This window comes from Urtica dioica, chromosome 1, assembly GCF_054948205.1.
Source record: "Urtica dioica subsp. dioica isolate 48M chromosome 1, U.dioica_male_clone48M_v1_H2, whole genome shotgun sequence".
Lineage (NCBI taxonomy): Eukaryota > Viridiplantae > Streptophyta > Magnoliopsida > Rosales > Urticaceae > Urtica > Urtica dioica.
Window position 1 is genome coordinate 58,222,492 of NC_142756.1, and position 15,022 is coordinate 58,237,513.

A 15,022-nucleotide genomic window follows, 5' to 3' on the forward strand; every position below is an offset into this window, starting at 1 on the left:
GCAAAGGCTCTCAAGAGAAGCACAACACTCTCTGCGAAGAACAATGGAAAAATATAGTGCTTATTGTCGTCTCATACTGTGCTGCAACAACTCTCCAAAAGCTAGTGAAGCGATCCGAACTCGTTATCTAAATGTGTGAATTATTGCCCCAACCGAGGATCAGGTTGGATTTTTTTAATGTCTTTTTTGGCTTTATTGTATTAGTTTGTATAGTATCTAATTTATTTTTTCAATTTGAGATATATGGTAGAAGTATTTGAATGATTGAACACTTTGTGACGATTTGAGTGTTCTCATGGCTTTCCGATGAAATTTGGAGGAAAAAAATGACACGTGACTAATATTGTGAGTTTTTCTGGAATTTTTTACTTTTGTCTTTTGATTTTGCTATTTTTTGCGATGGGTGTAGTGTGAGCTTGAGAGTTTGCTTTCTTTCTTCCTTTTTCTCTGATTACGAAAAACAAAATAATTGACAAAGACCGAGACTTGGAGTTCTCAAGAAGAGCTAAAGATCCAGAGAGGAGTAGTTGTTCCTTTCGTGGTCACGTCGATCCTCTCTCCGGTCAAGTCGTAGCTCAGCTTGCAAGGCATGACCGTCCTGATTATGGCCGCCTTCTCTCTCACGCTAGCTCATGCAAAAATTTTCTCTCTTTTAATAGGGAAATTATTGCGGCTTCTTCAAAGTTGCGGCTTCTTCAAAGGGGTGTCTACAGCACAGGAGAGAAAAATCGTAGACGCTCCGTGCTTAGTACATAGACACGAAGGACGTGAGGTTTTGTTCTTCCGAGCCCTTTAACCATTTTTTTGCGATGTTTCAATCACAGGGGTTGCTCACTGGTACGATGTTCGGGGGACTCTTTGTTGCTGTAGGGTGACAATTGGCACTTGGAATTGTTGGAATTGATCTAGGGTTTAAGAAAAAGATTAAACGCTTCGGGAAGCGGCGGAATTTTAAAAAATTTCTTTTCAAGTAAAAACAGTTTTTACTAACCTAGACAAAGAAGCAAGTACATGTAATTAAAAACCAATATGAGCTAGAAGTTTACTAACCTTTCTTGAAGCTTGAACTTTGAAGAAGCTTGTGGAAAGTTTGCAACGCTCGTCTCCCCTCGTGGCACGTCTCTCTTTCTTTCCTCGGCACCTCGAGCAACCACGAAAGTTTCTATCACTAAATCACTCGAAAAGAAGGAATCAGTGAGTGGGCACTTTTAAACACTACGACTTAAGAACGAGTCTTGAAGTCGCAGAGCTAAACACTAGGTCGAGTGAGGACCTAGGTGCCAAAACAAGAAAAATCGAAAATAAACTAGAAAGAGAGAGAGAGAGAGGATTTCGGCCACAATGTCTAGAGAGAGAGTCTCTCAATCTCTAACTTGTGTGGGATGAGAAAACAATGAAAATGAGGGCCCTATTTATAGGAGAGGGATTACCTTCAATAAGGTAGTTTCCTCTTCTACAAAATATCACATATTCATGAGCAAAAAACTAGTTTCCTCTTTACCCATGTTGGGCGCCCAACTCATGCCATTAAAGGCTTGGATTTGTTTCCTATTTTGTTCCATTCTCTAGTTGGCCGATTCCCATGTGCATCCATATGCAAATTTGTTTCCTCTTTTTCTTTTGGCAAGTATCTAAATACATTTATGCACAAAATAAACTCTCTTCTCTTGGGTTTGGGCGTGTAAGACTTTCTAGAAGCCTTCTAGATTTTTCTTCATTTGTTCATAACAACATAAGAAAAGCCCATTAAGAATTTTCAATAAAATTCTTATGAAATGAAATTAATTCACAAGGCCCAATGATCAAGTCATGGCCGAGTGACATTAAGTCATCAAATGAACTTGTCAAAAAATTTATTGACATTCATTTCATCCTTTGTCTCAAAAGACAAAATTACCCTTTTGACTATTTTCGTTCTTGTTTTGACTTAGCTTCCAGTTTAACTATTCCTACTCGATGTGATTCGTGACAGTGACCTCATGGACCCAAATGAACAAAGCTTTAGCTAAACACTTGGACTCAAAAGTTCACAAACCTTTTCCAAGTTTAGCTTAATGCCAACTGACTCCACTAAAGAGTTGACACTGAAAAACTCTCGGTTCAAATGAATTTATTTTCTACTCAAGAATTCAACCTAATTATGATGAGCGGATCCACTGAATATTATCTATGTTTACCCTTCATGAATGTCATCAGCTAGTCGGGATTTACTAAATTACCATTTTACCCTTCTAGTTGTTATTTCCTCAACTCCTTTGTCGCTTTGTGAATAAGTTAGAAACAATGTATTGACGAGGAGCTAACAAGTCACATTGTTTCATCCAAAAGAGTCAGGACTCAATTTGGACACTGACCAGTTCATTTATTCACACTCCAAGTGAATAAATCCGGAATTCTAAAAAACTGGAGTTTCGGAACAGCCGCGCACCTCGGAGTAAAATCGCCATAACTGGCGGCTCCAATGTCCTTTTAACCTGAAACCGGTGGCATTGGACAGAGGACAGACAGAGCTTTAATTTGATTCATAAATCATTAAATTTAGATAACTGAGCAGAGAGTTATGCCACTTTTAATGAGGATTTACTCCAGCTTGAAGAAAAAGAAATAATTAAAGCTTGGTCCTCTTTAGGTGCGAAAAAGAATCGGGTGTAACGGAACGTTTTATGAAGGTTGTTAAAGCTTTTATTTGTGTTTGATTAGCAAGGTAACAACAAGGCATAAAAGAAATAACAACAAGCATAAAACGATTCAAGTAAAAATAAAAAACTAGTAAGACAAGAAAACTAGTCACAAAATTTTACTCGAAATTTCTCAAACCTTTAAAACACGTTTTTCAGTATAAAAAATTAAAAACTTTTAGAACATATTCTAATGTATTTTAATAACATCCCAAACTCATAGAAAATCGACATGATTTTTAATTTAAAGGCAAGAGCAATAAATTAAAAAAAATCTAAGATAATAATTCTAACTTGTCACAAAATTAGTAAACTTTCGAAAACGATTTTCAAGCTCATAATTTTAAATACATGTACATGCTAATCTTTGACCATAGCTCTGATACCATTTGTTGGAAACGATCTAGGGTTTAAGAAAATAATTAACGCTTCGGTAAGCGGCAGAATTTTAAAAATTTTCTTTTCAAGTAAAAACGGTTTTTACTAACCTAGACAAAGAGCAAGTACATGTAATTAATAACTATTATGAGTATAGAAGTTTACTAACCTTTCTTGAAGCTTGAACTTTGAGATGCTTTTGGAAAGTTGCAACGCTCGTCTCCCCTCGCAGCACGTCTCTCTTTCTTTCCTCGGCACCTCGAGCAACCACGAAAGTTTCTATCACTAAATCACTCGAAATAAAGGAATTAGTGAGTGGACACTTTTAAACACTACGACTTAAGAACGAGTCTTGAAGTCGTAGAGCTAAACTCTAGGTCAAATGAGGACCTAGGTGCCAAAACAATAAAAACGAAATTGAATAGAGAGAGAGAGGAGAGGGGCGGCCAAGTCTAGAGAGAGAAGCTCTCAATCTCTAAAACTTTGGATGAATGAAAAGTGTGGAATGAGGCTCCTATTTATAGGAGAGGTCTCACCTTCAATAAGGTAGTTTCCTCTTCTATAGAATATCACATATTCATGAGCCAATTTCCCTTCTCCTTCATAGAGGTGCACGTCCAAGACAAAACAAGTAAGTCCTTGGATTTGTTTCCTCTTTTGTTTGCTTCTCTCTTGACCATATTTGGGCGCCCAACATGTTTCCTCTTAGGGGAAATTTGTTTCCTCTTTTTCTTTTGGCAAGTATCTTGATACATTTATGCACAAAATATTCTCTCTTTCTATGGGTATTATGGGCGCCTATCACCTTCTAGAAGGGGCTTCTAAAAGCTTTTCCATTTTGTTCATGACAACATGAAAAAGGCCCATTAAAAATTTTCAATAAAATTCTTATGAAATGAAATTAATCCACAAGGCCCAATTAATCATATTATGGCCGAGTGTTACTTGTCATCAAATGACCATGTCAAAAAATTTATTGACATTCATTTCATCCTATGTCTCAAAAGACAAAAATACCCTTTTACAATTTTCGTTCTTGTTTTGACTTAGCTTCCAGTTTAACTATTCCTACTCGATGTGATTCGTGACAGTGACCTCATGGACCCAAATGAACAAAGCTTGAGCTAAACACTTGGACTCAAAAGTTCACAAACCTTTTCCAAGTTTAGCTTAATGCCAACTGACTCCACTAAAGAGTTGACACTGAAAAACTCTCGGTTCAAATGAATTTATTTTCTACTCAAGAATTCAACCTAATTATGATGAGCGGATCCACTGAATATTATCTATGTTTACCCTTCATGAATGTCATCAGCTAGTCGGGATTTACTAAATTACCATTTTACCCTTCTAGCTGTTATTTCCTCAACTCCTTTGTCGCTTTGTGAATAAGTTAGAAACAATGTATTGACGAGGAGCTAACAAGTCACATTGTTTCATCCAAAAGAGTCAGGACTCAATTTGGACACTGGCCAGTTCATTTATTCACACTCCAAGGAACAAAGCATGAGGTGACATACATTGCATTTCAGCAATCTTGTACATGAATTCCATATCTATGAGAACTTCACAAAGTTACTCATGACATTCTCACAACTTAGTACTTCACCAATAGGCCATGTTCGGAATCACATAGTGAGTCCGAACTCTGACTTTCTCAAATGAGAATACGTAAGCTGTGAAATGGTATGTCTCATTTCATGATTAAGGTAAGCATGATGCAATTCATACATAGTGACTTCGAGACATAAGAGGTTAAATGGTTTGTTCTTATCTTGTTTCTAGAAGTGCACTGGTCAATTCAGTACCTTCGGAAGATACCTAGAAGAACTATAGAGTCTCCAACTCGCAATGCTTCATAACCAGACATCATAGATTCTTCTAACAATCGTACTGAGGTCAATAGTCCTTTGACCCTAAGATTGCGAATATATCGTTTTAAGCAAACTACGAAGAGTTTGTTCATGCAAATCTACATTTGTCTCTTCGTAAGTTGTTAAGTTTGTTTATGGACTAAAAGACTAAGGTTTTATCATAAAGCTTCAAACAAGGAAGATTGAATGAACATTTCAACTTTTGTTAATAAATAAGCAGTTACAAGCTAGAGTCTTCGTAAGACTATATGACATCAAATGTACATAAATAGACACTACTACTCTTCTTGTGGGCCCCATTGACAACAGTTTATTATGAGTAGCTAATTGGAATTTGGAATACACAATCTTAGGGGACTAGAAAGTAAAATTTACATGTAAAATAAAGATCAGAAGTCATTTTGGTTCTATCTTCGAAACCAAAGTGATGAAATGAGTGGCTCGTGATCTTTTAAGTCATATGTACCATTTCTTTTTTTACAGTTTCCGAGAGTTGGTTCCTCTGAACGCAAGGAATGTGTTCGGAGCGGAAGACGACAAGCCGATCCCGAAATGTGAGGCAATCATCCCGAGGACTCTGAACAAGTCGGAGGAGGCGGAGAGGAGCAAGGACAAGAGCTACAAGGTGGAGATGGGTTCCTACCTGCTGGATCTTTTTGCGGCTGAGTACGATGACCTCTTCGACCTTGGCTTCGGTGTCGAGTTAACCCAAGTCCTCGCCAACTGCAAGAACCTCCGCCTGAGGCGCATCTATGGCATCGACTGCTACAGCCACCTCGACTGGCCCAAGTGCTCCCTCTATGCCATGCCTCAGGTCATCTCCTCGAACTCGTCAAAGCTCCGGAAGTCCTAAGCAACTCCACGAGGATCGGGTTCAACACGAAGTAGTTTTCGACGAACAAGACGAGGAAGTACCACCACAGCTTGAGCAATCTTGAGCTGACCTGGACGAAGCAGAGGAGCGAGGATGCAGAGCTTACCGAAGAAATCCCGGACGAAGCTTTCGAAGCAGATAAGGACACTTTCGATGAGAACCCGGACGAGGATCTTGTGGACACTATCATCGACAGAGAAGGATCGAGGTGTGGTGCGAAGCGGCGACTGAGGTATGTGACGATCGTGAGCAAGCAGAAATCCGCAAATGAAAATAAATGGAGATCTGTGTCCTGATACTATCTATATTTCCAACGGTTACAATGAAGCTTTAACAAATGAAAAATTGAAACTCGTTGCGTTTTACAATATTATTTGTTCATCTTCTCTACCTTATTCACACTTTAAAAATCCAATCAAGCTCATTATGTATGGTTTTGTGGAAGAGGAGGTTGATAAAGATCGAAAAATTCTAGAGACGAAGAATCAAAATCTATAATCTCTTACTTAATTTGAATTTTTTTTCTTTTCTATTTTTATTAAGAAATATTTTACTCCCACGATCATGGATAGTACACTTTTATATTATTTTTCAATTGAATTTTACTTTGATGAATATTGATAAAACTTTTTAACAACATGTATTAAGAAGTCATAACACTATTTTAATAATAAATTTACCAATTAATATCTATAATCACCACGTGCTACGTCCTAATATATATATATATATATATATTTATATATATATATATATATATATATGGCTTTAGTATCCACCGATTTTATATATAAATATATATTAAAGTGAAGATATAGTAAATGAAAGATGAAAGAAAATTAAAACTGGATAACTTTTAGAATATTTTGTGAAAAAATTGCCAAATAATAATGTGAAAGATATGTAATATATTACTTTTACATAAATGCGGATAATGGCTAACATGAGTGCTTGTTTGTCGCCTCCCAAATATTATCAGCTGTAAGTGCGATAATTAATTAAGATTCTTAACAAACAGAATTACAAACACATCACGTTCGCTCGGTTTTTTTTTTTTTTATTTTATTTTGTTTTTTTATTATCAAATATTTGCTAGCTGTCTCCTACTTGATGAACAAAAAGTCTTGTCGGGAACGAATCATATTAAAATAAAAAAGCAGCAAAACCTTAGGCCGTAAATTTGAACAATATATGAGCATTAGTCTCATGCACATAAACCTGGCTTACCGGTGTGTCCCGCACGTCCCGCTCCCGTCTATGCCCGGACTCCCGTTAATTGGCCAAACGGGAGTCCCGTCCCGTTAAGTAATGGGACGGAACGAGACTTTGCCTAACGGGAATTCGGGACCCCGTTAGGCATAAAAAAAAAACGTTTTAAAAGAATTTAAATAATTAAATAGAAGGATGTAATTGATAGAATTTTAAACTAAGTGGGTAGAAAAAAAGAATAAAGAAGAATGTGAATTTAAAAATGGGTCTCCTAAAAAACCTCACCGACCCCTAAAAAGGTGCGACGGCGAGGAAAAAAAGCACCCATTTCCTCGTTAATTATTTGAAAATTTATCCCGGACAAGGGCCGGGATATCCCTTAGTTATACAAGTTAGTCTAACGATTTATGTTTACATTTGCGAAATCAACTTCAAAATAGTCAAGAATATCGAAGCACATGAATGTTTCTTGTGCTCGATTTCTATGTTGAATCCAATCCTTACCACACGTCAATGCTTCGACCATCTCCGGTTTCAAGCTACATCTTCTATCGTCGATGATGCGGCCCGCGCTACTAAAATCCGCCTCAGATCACACGGTTGAAACAGGGATGGTGATGATGTCTTGTGCCATAGATGACAAGACCGGGAACCTCCTCGCATTCTGTCTCCACCAAACCAATAGGTCGATGGCTTCGTCATCCGGTTTGACCCAATCGTTCCGATCGTACTCTTGGATCTTCGGATGTGACCGTGCGTCGGTTGCGCTCGACCTCGTCTGACTGGTCCCAGCTTTTTGTTGTTGAGGCGATGGGCTGTAAGCGGGCGTGTTGACGAAGACATTCGTGTATTGGTGTCTTCTTGGATACTGCGTCTGTGATTGAGATGGTTGTGCTCGATATTGCGGTATGAGTTTCGCCTCGTATACCTTGAAAAGATAAAAAAAAGCTTGCACGATCCTCGCGAGATCAAGTGCAATGTAATCTTGGTCCACGAAATGGTTTCTAATGTACTTAAGAAATTTTTTTAAACCACCAATTTTACATCGGCAGTCTAGAATGGCTCCAAAACCGTATAATAATGGAACCTTTCCAGCCCCCCAATATTTTAAAAACTTGGCTGTCATTGCTTGAATAGAATCTAAAAAAATTGTTTCGTTTTTATATTTATCAAGATGCACAGCAATTGCGGTCATAATATGAATACCGAGAAAAGAAGTAGGAGTGTAAACAGCAGAGAGATAACAAGTTTCTTTGTAAAAAATGTCGAGAAAAGAAACAAATGATTCAGCCATCCTAATATCATATTCGGATATAGCGTTATCGCCATGCTCGCTGTTAATGTAAGAAACAATAACATCGACATAATGCTCGGATAAAAAGTTGGTCAACATGAGAAATGTAGAATTCCACCTAATTTTGTTATCTAGGTGAAAGGTGTTGAAATTGATCTAGGGTTTAAGAAAAAGTTTAACGCTTCGGTAAACGGCGAAATTTTAAAAATTTTCTTTTCACAAGTAAAACGATTTTACTAACCTAGACAAAGAGCAAGCACATGTAAATAAAACTATTATGAGCATAAATAATTTACTAACCTTTTTAGAAGCTTGAACGTTGATGAGCCTTCGGAAGGTTGATAACGTTCGTCTCCCTCGCAGGACGTCTCTCTTCTTTCCTCGCCAACACGAGCAACCACGATGGTTTCTATCACAAGAATCACTCGAGAGAAAATGAGTTAGTGAGTGGACACTTTTAAACACTACGACTCAAGAACAAGTCTTAAAGTCGAAGAGCTAAAACGCTAGGTCAAATGAGGACCTAAGTGCCAAAATAAAAACGAAATTGACTAGAGAGAGAGAGAGAGAGAGAGAAGTCTGCCATGCTAGAGAGAGAAGCTCTCAAATCTCTAAAACTTGGGATGAATGAAATGAGAAGAATAAGACTCCTATTTATAGGAGAGGTCTCACCTTCAATAAGTTAGTTTCCTCTTCTATAAAATATCACATATTCATGAGCCAATTTCCTCTTTTCCGTCATGAGTCACACGGCCAAGAGGATCCAAGTGTATCCTTGGATTTGTTTCCTTTTTTTATTTGCTTTTCCCTTGACCCATTTGGCCGCCCATATTGATTTCCTCTTAGGGGAAATTTGTTTCGTCTTTTTTCTTTTGGCAAGTATCTTCATACATTTATGCACAAAATATTCTTTCTTTTCCTTTGGGTAGTGGGCGCCCAACACCTTCTAGAAGCTTTTCCATTTGTTCATGACAACATGAAAAAAGCCCATTAAGAATTTTCAAAAAAATTCTTATGAAATGAAATTAATCCACAAGGCCCAATTAAACTAACTTGGCCGAGTGGGTTTAAGTCATCAAATGACCTTGTCAAAACAATTATTGAGATTCATTTCATCCTATGTCCAAAAAGACAAAAATACATTTTTTGACAATTTTCACAAAACTTGTATCGTTCTTGTTTTGACTTAGCTTCTAGTTTAACTATTCCTACTCGATGTGATTTGTGACAGTGACCTCATGGATCCAAATGAACAAAGCTTGAGCTAAACACTTGGACTAAGTTCACAAGCCTTTTCCAGGTTTAGCTTAATGTCAATTGACTCCACTAAAGAGTTGACGCTGAAAATCTCTCGGTTCAAATGAATTTATTTTCTACTCAAGAATTCAGCCAAATTATGATGAGCGGATCCACTGAATATTATCTATGTTTACTGTTGTCAATGGTGCCCACAAGAAGAGTTGTAATCTTTATATTGTACATTTGATGTAATAAAGTCTCATGAAGACTCTTGCTTGTAATTGCTTATTCATTAATAAAAAGTTGAAACGTTCATTCAATCTTCCTTGTTTGAAGCTTGTCTTTAGTCCATAAACAAACGAAACAACTTACGAAGAGACAAATGTAGATTTGCATGAATAAACTCTTCGTAGTTTGCTTAAAACGATATATTCGCAATCTAAGGGTCAAAGGACTATTGACCTCAGTATGATTGTTAGAAGAATCTATGATGTCTGGTTATGAGGCATCGAGAGTTGGAGACTCTATAGTTCTTCTAGGTATCTTCCGAAGGTACTGAATTGACCAGTGCACTTCTAGAGACAAGATAAGAACAAACCATTTAACCTCTTATGTCTCGAAGTCACTACGTATGAATTGTATCGTGCTTACCTTAATCCTGAAATGAGTTATGTCATTTCACACCTTAGCATTCTCATTTGTGAAAGTCAGAGTTCGGACTCACTATGTGATTCCGAACAAGGCCTATTGGTGAAGTACTAAGTTGCGAGAATGTCATGAGTAACTTTGTGAAGTTCTCATAGGTATGGAATTCATGTACAAGATTGCTGAAATGCAATGTATATCACCTCATGCTTTGTTCCTTGGAGTGTGAACAAATGAACTGGCCAGTGTCCAAATTGAGTCCTAACTCTTTTGGATGAAACAATGTGACTTGTTAGCTCCTCGTCAATACATTGTTTCTAACTTATTCACAAGCGACAATGGAGTTGAGGAAATAACAGCTAGAAGGGTAAAATAGTAATTTTGTAAATCCCGACTAACTGATGATATTCATGAAGGGTAAACACATATAATATTCAGTGGATCCGCTCATCATAATTAGGTTGAATTCTTGAGTAGAAAATAAATTCATTTGAACCGAGAGATTTTCAGTGTCAACTCTTTAGTTTAGTCAGTTGACATTAAGCTAAACTTGAAAAAGGTTTGTGAACTTTTGAGTCCAAGTGTTTAGCTCAAGCTTTGTTCATTTGGGTCCATGAGGTCACTGTCACGAATCACATCGAGTAGGAATAGTTAAACTAGAAGCTACGCCAAAACAAAAACGAGACGAGTTTTTCGAAAATTGTCAAAAGGGTATTTTTGTCTTTTGAGACATAGGATGAAATGAATGCAATAAATTTTTTGACAAGGTCAGTTAATGACATGTTTCACTCGGCCAATATTAGTCTTATTGGGCCTTGTGGATTAATTTCATTTCATAATAATTTTATTGAAAATTCTTAATGGGCCTTTTCCATGTTGTCATGAACAAATGGAAAAGCTTCTAGAAGGCCTTTCTAGAGTGTAATAGGCTCCCGACATACCCAAGAGAAAGAGAGAATATTTTGTGCATAAATGTATGAAGATACTTGCCAAAAGAAAAAGAGGAAACAAATTTCCTCTAAGGGAAATGAGGTAGGCGCCCAAGTTGAGAAAGAAGCAAGGCAAGGAACAAAAAAGGAAACAAATCCAAGCCTCTAGAAGGCTGCCTTGGCCGACCAAATGGAATGGGAAATAAGGGATTTTTGCTCATGAATATGTGATATTCTATAGAAGAGGAAACTACCTTATTGAAGTTGAGACCTCTCCTATAAATAGGAGCCTCATTCCACACATTTCATTCATCCCAAGTTCTAGAGATTTGAGAGCTTCTCTCTCTAGCTTGGCCGATCCTCTCTCTCTCTCTCTCTCTCTCTCTCTCTCTCTCTCTCTCTCTTTCTCTCTCTCTCTCTCTCTCTCTCTCTCTCTCTTTCTCTCTCTCTCTCTTCAATTTCGTTTTATTGTTTTGGAACCTAGGTCCTCATTTGACCTAGAGTTTAGCTCTGCGACTTCAAGACTCGTTCTTAAGTCGTAGTGTTTAAAAGTGCCCACTCACTGATTCCTATTATTTCGAGTGATTTAGTGATAGAAACTTTCGCGCTTGCGCGAGTTGCCGAGGAAAGAAAGAGAGAGTGCTGCGAGGGAGACGAACGTTATCAACCTTCCGAAGGCTCATCAACGTTCAAGCTTCTAAAGAGGTTAGTAAATTTATTATGCTCATATTAGTTTTATTTACATGTACTTGCTCTTTGTCTAGGTTAGTAAAAACTGTTTTTACTTGAAAAATAAAATTTTTAAAATTCCGCCGCTTAACGAAACATTAAACTTTTTCTTAAACCCTAGATCAATTCCAACATTTACCCTTCATTAATATCATCAGCTAGTCGGGATTTACAAAATTACCATTTTACCCTTATAGTTGTTATTTCCTCAACTCCTTTGTCGCTTGTGAATAAGTTAGAAACAATGTATTGACGAGGAGCTAACAAGTCACATTGTTTCATCCAAAAGAGTCAAGACTCAATTTGGACACTGGCCAGTTCATTTATTCACATTCCAAGGAACAAAGCATGAGGTGATATACATTGCATTTCAGCAATCTTGTACATGAATTCCATATCTATGATAACTTCACAAAGTTACTCATGACATTCTCACAACTTAGTATTTCACCAATAGGCCCTGTTCAGAATCACATAGTGAGTCCGAACTCTAACTTTCCCAAATGAGAATACGTAAGTTGTGAAATGGCATGTTTCATTTCAGGATTAAGGTAAGCACGATGCAATTCATACGTAGTGACTTCGAGACATAAGAGGTTAAATGGTTTGTTCTTATTTTGTCTCTAGAAGTGCACTGGTCAATTCAGTACCTTCGGAAGATACCTAGAAGAACTATAGAGTCTCCAACTCTCAATGCCCCATAACCAGACATCATAGATTCTCCTAACAATCGTACCGAGGTCAATAGTCCTTTGACCCTTAGATTGCGAATATATCGTTTTAAGCAAACTACAAAGAGTTTGTTCATGCAAATCTACATTTGTCTCTTCGTAAGTTGTTAAGTTTGTTTATGGACTAAAGACTAAGGTTTTATCATAAAGCTTCAAACAGATAAGGAAGAATGAATGAACGTTTCAACTTTTTATTAATGAATAAGCAATTACAAGCAAGAGTCTTCGTGAGACTTTATTACATCAAATGTATATAATAAAGACTACAACTCTTCTTGTGGGCACCATTGACAACAAAAGGTGCGCTCTTGGAGACCGTTTACTCTAAGGCGTCTCTTAAGTTCATCTACTCTAAAGGTTGAACTATTTATCCAACTAATGTAATTCATAATCTTGTTGATCGAAGGGTCATAACTAGCGGCTCCGGCTTGAACTATGAGGTTTATGATATGGGTAGCACATCGTTGGTGCAAAAGGGTATTGTCAACATTAAGTCTCTCCTTTAACTCTCTAATCATGGCATTGTTGCTTGTGGCATTATCTAAGGTTACAGATATAATCCTATCGGTCAAACCCCACTCAGCTATAACACTAACTATGATGTCTAAGATGTTTTCACCAGTGTGAGAACCTTCTATCCTCCTAAAGGCTATGATACGTTTGTTTAGGTTCCAATCGTCGTCTATATTATGCACTACAACGCTCATGAAATCCATCTTAGATTGACCAGTCCAGATACCCGAGGTTAAGGCTACACTATACCTACCAGATGATATTGTTTGTTTCATTTGTTCCTTTTCTCCTAAAAACCATTTTAGGATATCGGATCTCAAGGCTTTCCTAGACATTATTTGAACGTTTGGAATTATTGAACTCATGAATCTAACGAAGCCTTGAGATTCGATATGACTAAAAGATTGATCGGTGGAAACAAAATATTCTACTAAATCACGTCTAAAGCTTACAGGATCGATGTGACTTACCTGGCTTGACGAGGCTCCAGATTGATTCTCCTGGCAGTGCCTGTGATGACTCCACAATAGCGACGTCCCGACTCTTGTGTTGTGAGCGCTGAAGATTTTGCCACAACTGTGACATTTTCCGTCTTTTTCGCCGTTCGCAATCACCTCCTCAAAGAAAGTCCACAGAACGGACCTAGCACGACGTCGTGGTGGTTGTTGTTGTTGAGGTGGTTGTTGTTGTTGTTGAGCACCTTCATGTTGTTGTTGTTGTTGTTGTTGTTCTTGTCGTGCTCGTCGTTGTCGTCGTTGTTGTGTCTCCTCTTGTTGTTCACGTTGTCGATGTCGTGGAACTTGACTTCGACGTTGAGGTGGTGGTGGTGGTAGGTCTTCTTCTTCCTCCTCCTCCTCTTCCTCATTTGAATTTTGGGTTTCATCGTCATCTTCTTCTTCATTTGGATTTTGGGATTCACGATAATGTTGCTCGAATACTTGAAATTCTTGAAAAGCCATTTCGGATGACGGAATTTGAGCTTGATAAGCTTGTTCGGGATCCATTTGAGGGTAGTATGGCACTTGGGTGTTTGGAATTTCAGTGAATTCCGAATGGCCGAAAGTAGGAGCAACATAATTTGGATCAAAATAGTATTGGGTGGTTAGGTCAGGGGCGTTTTGAGACAAGTGCAACCAATTTTCTTTAAAACGGTGCATTTGTTGACCTCGTGAAGCTCTTCCCCTTCGACCTCCTTGGTTGTGGGATGAGGATGCCATGAAAAATTGAAAGCGGTAAAGAGTATTAGAGATTAAAATCGAGAGCGTTTCGAGAGTATTTGAGATTGAGATTTTAGAAATGAATGGGTAAAAAAAAATATTTCCCAGAATATGCAACGGCTATATTCCAACGGGAAAAAAAACGGCTAGTTTTTTTGGGCCGTTGGATCTTTGATCCAACTGCCGAAATTAAAATATATATATATATATATATATATATATATATATTTAGCAGGACAAACGGGAGTCCCGGTCCCGTTAGTCCCATTAACGGGACTCCCGTCTCGTACCATTATCAGTAACGGGATTCCCGGTCCCATTACTGTTCCTAACGGTAGCGGGGATCCCGTCCCGTCCCGCTACCGTTAGGCCACGTTTACATGCACACAATTCAAATAAGTTTTATCATAGCTATTAAAAGGTGATAATTCTTAAGAGCCATTTGTTAAACAAGAGAATAGGTATCTTACTTTCCCAAATAAATTTTTCTTACAAAATTGAAATCCATTTTTCTCCCTTGAATCGGATCTTTCAATAATATCACGTACTAAACATACGTCTTTATTTTTTGTTCACATAGAATTATGCTTCTTTTTATGTACAGTCAGACTCAGAGTCTTGGGTTAAAGCAACAAATTTGAATTTCATACCATCATAACAGTTATGTATGAAATGAAATATATTTCCCTTCAAAATAATCATTTTGTTTCTA